The sequence below is a fragment of the Mercenaria mercenaria genome, chromosome 18, assembly GCF_021730395.1.
Source record: "Mercenaria mercenaria strain notata chromosome 18, MADL_Memer_1, whole genome shotgun sequence".
Classification (NCBI taxonomy): Eukaryota; Metazoa; Mollusca; class Bivalvia; order Venerida; family Veneridae; genus Mercenaria; species Mercenaria mercenaria.
Genome location: NC_069378.1, coordinates 52,101,468 through 52,110,511, shown reverse-complemented (window position 1 = coordinate 52,110,511; position 9,044 = coordinate 52,101,468). Strand labels below are relative to the sequence as shown.

General features: G+C 36.5%; 4 non-coding genes across 4 annotated transcripts; all 4 read right to left on the bottom strand.

Annotated features, from left to right (window-relative positions):
• Positions 1 to 3,493: 3,493 nt before the first annotated feature.
• On the bottom strand, positions 3,494 to 3,626 carry LOC123539535 (U4 spliceosomal RNA). The gene has a single exon (XR_006684003.2). It is a non-coding gene; the product is annotated as a U4 spliceosomal RNA (small nuclear RNA).
• Positions 3,627 to 4,256: 630 nt separating this feature from the next.
• Positions 4,257 to 4,397, bottom strand: LOC123539530 (U4 spliceosomal RNA). The gene has a single exon (XR_006683999.2). It is a non-coding gene; the product is annotated as a U4 spliceosomal RNA (small nuclear RNA).
• Positions 4,398 to 6,318: 1,921 nt separating this feature from the next.
• On the bottom strand, positions 6,319 to 6,459 carry LOC128550864 (U4 spliceosomal RNA). Its single transcript, XR_008368525.1, has one exon. It is a non-coding gene; the product is annotated as a U4 spliceosomal RNA (small nuclear RNA).
• Positions 6,460 to 8,559: 2,100 nt separating this feature from the next.
• On the bottom strand, positions 8,560 to 8,700 carry LOC123539533 (U4 spliceosomal RNA). Its single transcript, XR_006684002.1, has one exon. It is a non-coding gene; the product is annotated as a U4 spliceosomal RNA (small nuclear RNA).
• Between the last annotated feature and the right edge of the window lie 344 nt (positions 8,701 to 9,044).

Sequence of the window (9,044 nt, the reverse complement as noted above, 5' to 3'; positions counted from 1 at the left end):
GTTAGAGTCATTAAATGTAAAGCACTTAGTCATATAATCAATCCTCTTTGATAGCACTTTCTAAAAAAAATTTACAATATCTCTAACCTCTGACTCTAACCTAGAGAGAAAAAGTTGTTCTTAGAAAATATTAGTGTCAGTATGAAGAAAGAAAAATCTTTATTACAGATAACTTCATCTCAACAGACTTTGTAAGTCTAGACTTTTCTCAGTGCTTGACTCTGAATTAGAGCTTTGCCAGTAAAAACTTTATAAAACTTTAACCAAACGATTCTAAGATAAAAAAGGATATCACTCTGGCAAAATTCAAATTGGAGTTATGGGGATTGTTTCTTCTGGTGTAGTCTTTGATAGTAAATAACTATTTTAAGTTTCAATTCAAAAGCTTTAATAGTAACAGTGATATTTGCCTTTATCAAAATCTTTAACCAAAACATTCCAAGTTAAAAAGGGCATAACTCTGTCAAACTTCAGTTTCCTTATCAGTTTTTTAGCCCTAGATCTCTGGACTGACCCTGAAACGTGTCACCAGGCTACGATTTTTCTCTGAGTCCACATGTGGCAGCAGACACTACAGCATACAAAAAATATAATAAACAAATTTTATGGTTGTCAAATTAGCATTATAACATACACCGACTTATATGTCTGTGATGTATTCACACCTGTAGAGATACGGGTAAATGACTCATTTATTTAATTAATACATCTATACGACCGCCCACCTGGGTGGCTAGATCAAAGCGATGACGGTGAAGATCAAAGCAATATTTAAGGTACCCTCACCAGCACATTTACACGTCTCAGTGACATCAAAGTCAAAATACTCATTCAGTGTTCAATTTTTATTTGAAATTAATCAAAATTCTTAAACACGGCATTAAACTTAAGTTGAAAATGATGTATCTACACAAAGTCCTATTTTGCCTTAATAATTAAAATTGCAAAAAACCAAGCGACCAGAAAAACTTTATTACGTCGTTTAAATAAATCTGATGATCGTTATAGGGCATGCATGATGCATATTTATATTCATATTTCCTACTTAATATGACATTAACTCTCTTATATCAACTCCCCTTTACTTAGGTAGGGTATTAAAGGTAAGAAAAAGTGTACTCAGTGATCTGAAATGTGAAAGTTCCGCATATGCATCAACATGCGCAGTTTTTTTTCAATTTTCATGTATTAATGAGTAGACAATTATATACTGCATATAAGATAATGTAATCTAATTTAGGCCATTCTTGTCCAATACAGGCTAACCTGTGTGCTATAGATCACCTCCCAGTAAAAGTCACTACCATAAAACCTGATTGTAAAGGCCACTATTTTCTCCTCTCGTTTAACCATACATAACTGAAAGTGGAGAGACCACTTATGAACAAAGATCTTTTACATTTCTCAAAGTTGGTCTTTATAGTGGGGTTAGAATGTATTTATACTTTACCAGCTGTCGCGAACACCTTCTCTCGTACAGATTTTTCCAGAATGCTGGTACACTAAGTCAGCATTTGTTCTCCCGTACTGAGTGTACGCATGTAATGAATGTACACTGTAAAACCCATGAACTTATGAACCTATGTTAAACCAAACCATAACCTTTAGTCAGTATACGTGCGTACATCCATTTGGGGCAATTTAATGTTGCCGTTGTACACTATGCATTATATCAATAGGTTCTACTAAACAAGAGTACAAGTACATGTATCGTGGTAATGAACGTTCAGTGAAAAAATAAAGAAATTTGGTTTAGTTTGGTTACGTACTTATATTCAAGTTTCATGGCTGATGCATTTGGTAGACTGCGGCTGATTTTTTTCTTTTTTTTATATATCTCCTCGCCTGAAAAAGTAATCCTTCTGTATATATGGTGCGAAAGTAAAATATTTATACCCCGTTTTCGTAACGTAGTTTCGTGCCATCGCGCCGTCGTGTTTCCCAGTCGTGCTATCGTACTGTCGCTCTAACCAACCTACCATGCAGGGCAAAGAAGAGAAACAACGATGATCCTAACGGAACTCCGTATTACTGTGATAGGTAAATTCAATAAGCATACTTTGGCTATGAATATAAGAACCGTAGAGAGTGAAACCAGTGAAATATATGTCACGAGTGAACACCGGAACACATGCAATATTTTCACGGGTGGTAATTTAAAATATGGTGTTTATGAGTGAAAGATATTTTGATCTTACGTGTAAAACAAAGACATTTTCTTTTTAATTCATGTTTTGACTAAATCTACAAATTATATTTTTTTCCTACAAGTGAAAAAAATATATTTGATATTTTTCGCTGTAAAAATACCAGATATTTTTCGCTCTAATATTTCGATAAACCACAGAAAAGCATGTAATAATGTATCATATTTGTCAAAGATTTACATAACAAATATATGTTTAGCCAAATTCATTAGAAATCCAAATTTATAAAAAGTATTATTAACTTCCTTCGCTTATCGTGGTTACGCAACCAGGATAGAGAATAAGACACTTTATGAGACACTTTTCTTCCCACCATTATTTTCGTCTGGTCACTTGCTTTAAAAAATATACATAATTGAGCTATGCCATTGGAAAGCCAACATAGGTGGTTTGCGACCAGCATGGATCCAGACCAGCCTGCGCATCCGTGCAGTCTGGTCAGGATCCATGCTGTTCGCTTTTAAAGCCTACTGGAATTGGAGAAACTGTTAGCGAACAGCATGGATCCTGACCAGACTGCGCGGATGCGCAGGCTGGTCTGGATCCATGCTGGTCGCAAAGCCACTATGTTGGTTTTCTCATGGCATGGCTCATATGTTTTAGGTCAGTCATTTGCAGTTAGCACGGTACAGGTCGCGCAATGTGTGCATTTTGGGTCATTTTTGCCTCAAAATTTAGTGTCCTGAAACCGGAGTTTTACTCGTTTTTTATCTTAGAAACAACAGAATCGGCATGCTTAAAATGTCACATAATGAAGTTCTAAGTATAATTATGCAATACATCCGCTCAAATCTTCCCTGGAATTTCTCAAGATTGGATTTTGTATGATTTCTTTTTGTACTGGTATCAGCGCAGATTTGTGGAATTTTCAAACTACTGTTTTATTATAAACAATTAAAACCCATACACAATACTTATAAGAAGGGAGAAAACTGATACTTCTTTCAATGTGCATTTTAGCAGGAGTTCAGTTTCTTAGATAGAACTCTATACACTTTTACAAGCGAATCCCTTAGTGCGAAACGTTGATGGTTTTCTGGAAATTTTAAAGAATTTAAAAAAGGACAGTAACTGTCATATATAGTTACATATGTTAGGCCAAACAAACAGACATTGTGTTGTCCCCGTAGGGACGTTCATAAATTGCGCTCGCCGCCCGTATTTTAGGGCGTCAGCGCGGGGTACTAGGTATAGTTTTCAACTATTAATAAATTTTGATAATGTGGCAGTTGACCTCAATACAATCGACACTGTTTATTTTCCAATACAGGTAAATCCAATAAATTCAGAATAGTCTGTGAGGAGTTCATTTGCCTCCCGGTATTTTGGGACTCAACGCGGTACATTATAAGTTTTAACTAGCAATAACCACGCCTCGGATATACCTCATTGGCTATGGTACCGCCACTGCACAAAGCTGACGTATTACATCCAATACCAGCATATATATCGCCCGAAAAATGACAATAAGACAGAACTAAAACTATTTTATTGATTGAGCTCCGAATTTTAAATGAAAGATTAACTAAATATGTGTGTTGGTTTAGTATTATTTTTTTTTCTGGAATAAATTCCGACAAATCAACAGTTTAACACTACTTTGATATCAAATAAGCCCCCTTTTATTTCGTATATGTTGTGTATACGTGTACGTAGAACAGATGCCGCTTATCGTACTACCAACGTTATACGCAAACTAAACTAGATCCCGTAAGGTGCCGTACCTGCAAAAAGTACATGATTGATGAGGAGGGCATCAATGTAAAACTACAGACTGGCATCGTTTCTTGAAACAGGCCGAGACCAGGTGCGGATCCTAATATATTTTTTTCTCGGGGCAAGCACAAATTGAGGGGGAAATCGGCACCTGGAGGCGCCGTGTAGAGGCGAGGGGCGGATAAGATACGGTAGATGATTTAAAGCATTTACTAAAAGTAACATGAAAGATAATAACCAAGATATCGGGAATCGTTCGAAGTTTTCTTAATTTTACATAAAGCCGTTTTCACATTAAGTAAATATTGACTTCGTGACATATGTTTAGTTATGTCCCCGTAGGGACGTTCATAAATTGCGCTCGCCGCCCATATTTCAGGGCGTCGGCGCGGGGTATTGGGTATAGTTTTCAACTAGCAATAACCACGCCTCGGATAAACCTCATTGGCTATGGTACCGCCACTGCGCAAAGCTGACATGTAACATTCCGCACTAGCATATATATCGCCAGAAAAATGACAATAAGACGGGACTTAAAATATCTTTTTTGATGAAGCTCCGAATTTTGAATGAAGAAATAAACTAATATATGTTTAGCTGAGTTATTTTTTTCCTTGAATAAATTCCGACAAATCAACAGTGTAACACTACTTTGATATCAAATTTGCTCCCTTTTATTTCATATATTTTGTGTATACAGATGCCGCTTATCGTACTACCAACGTTATACGCAAACTAAACTAGATCCCGTAAGGTGCCGTACCTGCAAAAAGTACAGGAGTAAAGGTCTATTGGATATAATAGCACAGATTTGGATTATTTCTTGAAACAGGCCCAGAACAGGCTCGGATTGAGAAAGTTTTTTTTTTTCTCAGGAGTCAGGTAAAAAATGAGAGCGAAGTCGTCGACTGTGAGGAGCGAAGCACCGTGTTGAGGCAAAGGGCGGGCAGGGGATATTTTTTCGAAATAAAGCTATAAAATGGTGGCCTCAAGTTTAGTTCAGTCTGTCATATATTAGGTAGATTTAAGTGTTTCGTTTGATGTGCCCCGAGAGTTTATCAAACGAAGACCGTGCAAATGTAGTAAGCAAAATTTCGAACGCCTACACGGTACTTTTGGCATCATCTTTCAGATTTCTAAACATACATTTTTTTACTTTAACATTTAGAGGAATATGTTGATCATAACGTCAAACTTTCAACAAAATCAAATTATGTAAAGACATTGTTTCATTCATTCTATGACCTCTACCCATTTTTAAAAAGTCACAAAAATACACACGGAAGAAGTGTTTTATAAAATGGAGAAATCTCATTGGTGTATGTATTGAAATTTCACAAATATAAATAATTATGTGATCAAGACAAACGGCAAAACTATTTCTTGGTTTAGCTCTGAATTTTAAATGAAGAAATTTTATGTTTAGCTTTAATTGTTGAGTACTTTCTTCTTCATGAATAAATTCCAACAAAACCAGTTTAACACTACATTGATATCAAACTAACTCCTATTTATTTCATATATGTATTATACACGAAATTTACGTATACATTGAACAGATGCCGATTATCCTCCCGTCAGGTGCCGTTCCTGCAAAAATTGTAGGCCGGGTTGATGCGGAATAAAGATAACCCTGAACTTTGAGTGAGTAAAAGTCTGAAACAGTCCCAGACAAATTTTATTACGATAAAGTCATTTAGGAGCTGTTCCTTAGTTACTGAATACAAAATGTATAGTTATCACAATACAGATACAGATATAATATGTTAAGTGAGGACACTTTTCAATGTTCAATGTCATTTTTGAGGCTAAAAGCCGTACTAAGGACTGGAAAGTATTATCCCCGACAAAGGCGGGGAAGTGGGGTGGGGGTCGGGGGCGGTCATTGCGTTTCCGTCCGGCTGTTCGTGCGTGCGTCCATCCGAAATTTAAAATGCTTATAATTCAAAAAGTGATAAAGCTAGAATCACAAAACCTCACTTCGCATGCTACAATAATCCTCCTTGACCAAGTAAAAACAGATACTTGCCCCTTGTGTTGTTTGAAAAAAAGAAAGAAAATGCTTATAATTCAAAACGTATTTCAGATAGAATCACCAAACCTCACATAATTATCAATTAGCGCATGACCTTTGTTCACGTATTGTATTATCCCCCTTGACCTAGAAAAAAGTAGTGTTTCACTTTGATTTCGTAAAAACAGAAGTGTTCATAGTATGTATTTCAGCTATCCCATAAATTGGGACAGGACGCGGTGTAGGAATTATTATAGATATTTCTAGGAAAGGTGAACACGTAAAGAACTTATCAAGATGATTGGTTTCAACTTCATTTTCAGAGTTCATTAAAATTGAAACTTATTCTTACAACACTATATTATCTCATACCTTATTATGTCCCCGTAGGGACGTTCATAAATTGCGCTCGCCGCCCATATTTCAGGGCGTCGGCGCGGGGTATTGGGTATAGTTTTCAACTAGCAATAACCACGCCTCGGATATACCTCATTGGCTATGGTACCGCCACTGCGCAAAGCTGACGTGTTAAATTCAGTACTAGCATATATACCGCCCGAAAAATGACAATAAGACAAAACTAAAAATATTTTTTGACTGAGCTCCGAATTTCAAATGGAGACATTAAATAAATATATATTTTGCTTTAGTTTTTTAGTTATATTTTTCTTCAATAAATTCCGACAAAACTGCAGTGTAACACTACTTTGATATCAGATTAGCTCCCTTTTATTTCGTACATACTGTATATACGACATGTACGTAGAACAAACGACGCTTATCGTACTACCAACGTTATGGTGTCGGCCCAGTACAATTTCTCCTTCTTTGCTGTATAGTAAAACAAGCACTTTTGGACATGGATTGTGAATTTCACAACAAAATTGCAGCATTGACAGCTCTGTATTTCTGAAGAGTAATACTTTCCCAGACAATATATCACAGAAAAACACCACCATCAACAATGAACTTTTTTGCTGCACATCAAAGTATCTTGTCCATGTTTAAATTTCCCACTGACATCTGTCATGGCTGCCAGTCTGGTGTAGTTTTTTAATCCTTCCGCACAGAAATGTAGTCCTGAAAAACACACATAAAACAACTGTTAAAGACATCAGAAATAACAAAAAATGTACAAAGTATCAATAAATACATTTGGAATTTAACATGTCAAAGTAGAGATAGCGTTAAATTGGGAACTTCAAAATTTCAAAGAACTACTTCCTAGGATACAACGACCCGGAAGTCCTTCAATACCAGGGTGACACCTAAATCTTACCAAATTTTTAATTTAGCCAAATTTTTCCCACACCGTGAAAATCTTGTAATTTAGGGTTTTGCGAGAAAAGCTACACAAGACATTCTCATCGCAAAGAAAATTCTGTACCGCAGAAACATTTCAAACATTAGACCTACTTTGCGGAGAAATTGGCTCGGAAACCGGAATTTTGATGAAAAAAGGCACATAACAAAATTTGCCTTCCTTCTGAAAATTTCAATCAGATTTTCATGAAATCAACTGTGATGTAACTAGTTAATGCTTATAGTATGTTTTATGTAACTTTAAGCTTATTTATTTTGTAAAATGATGTATCAAAATGAGCATTTACTTGAAAAAAACATGCAATTTTTAGTAAAAAATACATAATTTACCTACGACAATTGCAGAAAAATGAACATTTTAATGACTGAAAGACCAGAACCCACAAGCAAAGACCAATATCTGTTTATATCAATGACAATTACTGAAAGTAAAACATATCCATACATCACAGCCTATCTTAAAATGAATTATTTCTTCGACTAAGCCGAGCAATGCCTGAAACGTCAAATGCAAAGCCGGTCGTCTTGGAAGCAGGCAAGTGCGGAAGGTCAAGAACTCCAACTGGAGCCAGACAGCTCAGGGTACCTCTGAAACTGTCAAACAGTTACTGAAAAGACTACTGTTCTGGCTAAAACATAAGGACCAGAGGGAAATGCCCCAATGGAACGTGAAAATCGCTTACCGAAAACTAGCCGTCATTCTGCGGTGTTACACTGGGAATCACAGCTTCTGCCCACTAGACTTAATAGGTTGGTCTGGTTTATGGGTAGCTGCTGACTGGTTGTACGATTCTAAATTCAGTCAGTAAATTTTCAGTGAACGCCCCTTCGAATAATAAATGGTACTGCCCAAATTGAATGAAAGACCAGGTTAAAAAGTGCCTGTTAACCTGACCTATAACATGAGTTAAGGTATTGTAAACACATATATACAACGACCCGGAAGTACTTCAATACCGGGGTGACACCTTATACGCAAACTAAACTAGATCCCGTCAGGTGCCGTACCCGCAAAAAGAGGAGGACATCAATGTAAAAGTACAGACTGGCATCGTTTCTTGAAACAGGCCCTGACCAGGCGCGGATCCTGAAATATTTTTTTCCTGGGCCAGGCACCAATTGAGGGAGAACTCGTCACCTGCGGGAAAGAGGCGGTTAAGATACGGTAGGGGATTGTGCGAGAATTTTCAAGCATTTACTATAAGTAATATGAAAGATAATAACCAAGATATCGGGAATCGTTCGAAGTTTTCTTAATTGTAAATATCGACTAACTGGCATATACTATGTTTAGTGATGTCCCCGTAGGGACGTTCATAAATTGCGCTCGCCGCCCATATTTCAGGGCGTCGGCGCGGGGTATTGGGTATAGTTTTCAACTAGCAATAACCACGCCTCGGATATACCTCATTGGCTATGGTACCGCCACTGCGCAAAGCTGACGTGTTAAATTCGGCACTAGTATATATATCGCCAGAAAAATGACAATAAGACAAGCTTAAAAACTTTTTTGATTTAGCTTCGAATTTTGAATGAAAAAATAACTATATATTTGTTTGAATTGTTGACGTTTTTCTTTTAATAAATTCCAATGAAACTATAGTTTAACATTTCTTTTATATCAAATTAGCTCCCTTTAGGACTATATATATATGTTGTAAATACGACGATACTGATTGTCGTAACACCGACGTTATAACAAACTAAACTAGATCCCGTCACGTGCCGTTAGATTTATTTTGTCAGTGTAGTGTAAAAACACATTAGCAATACAGTGTGCACCG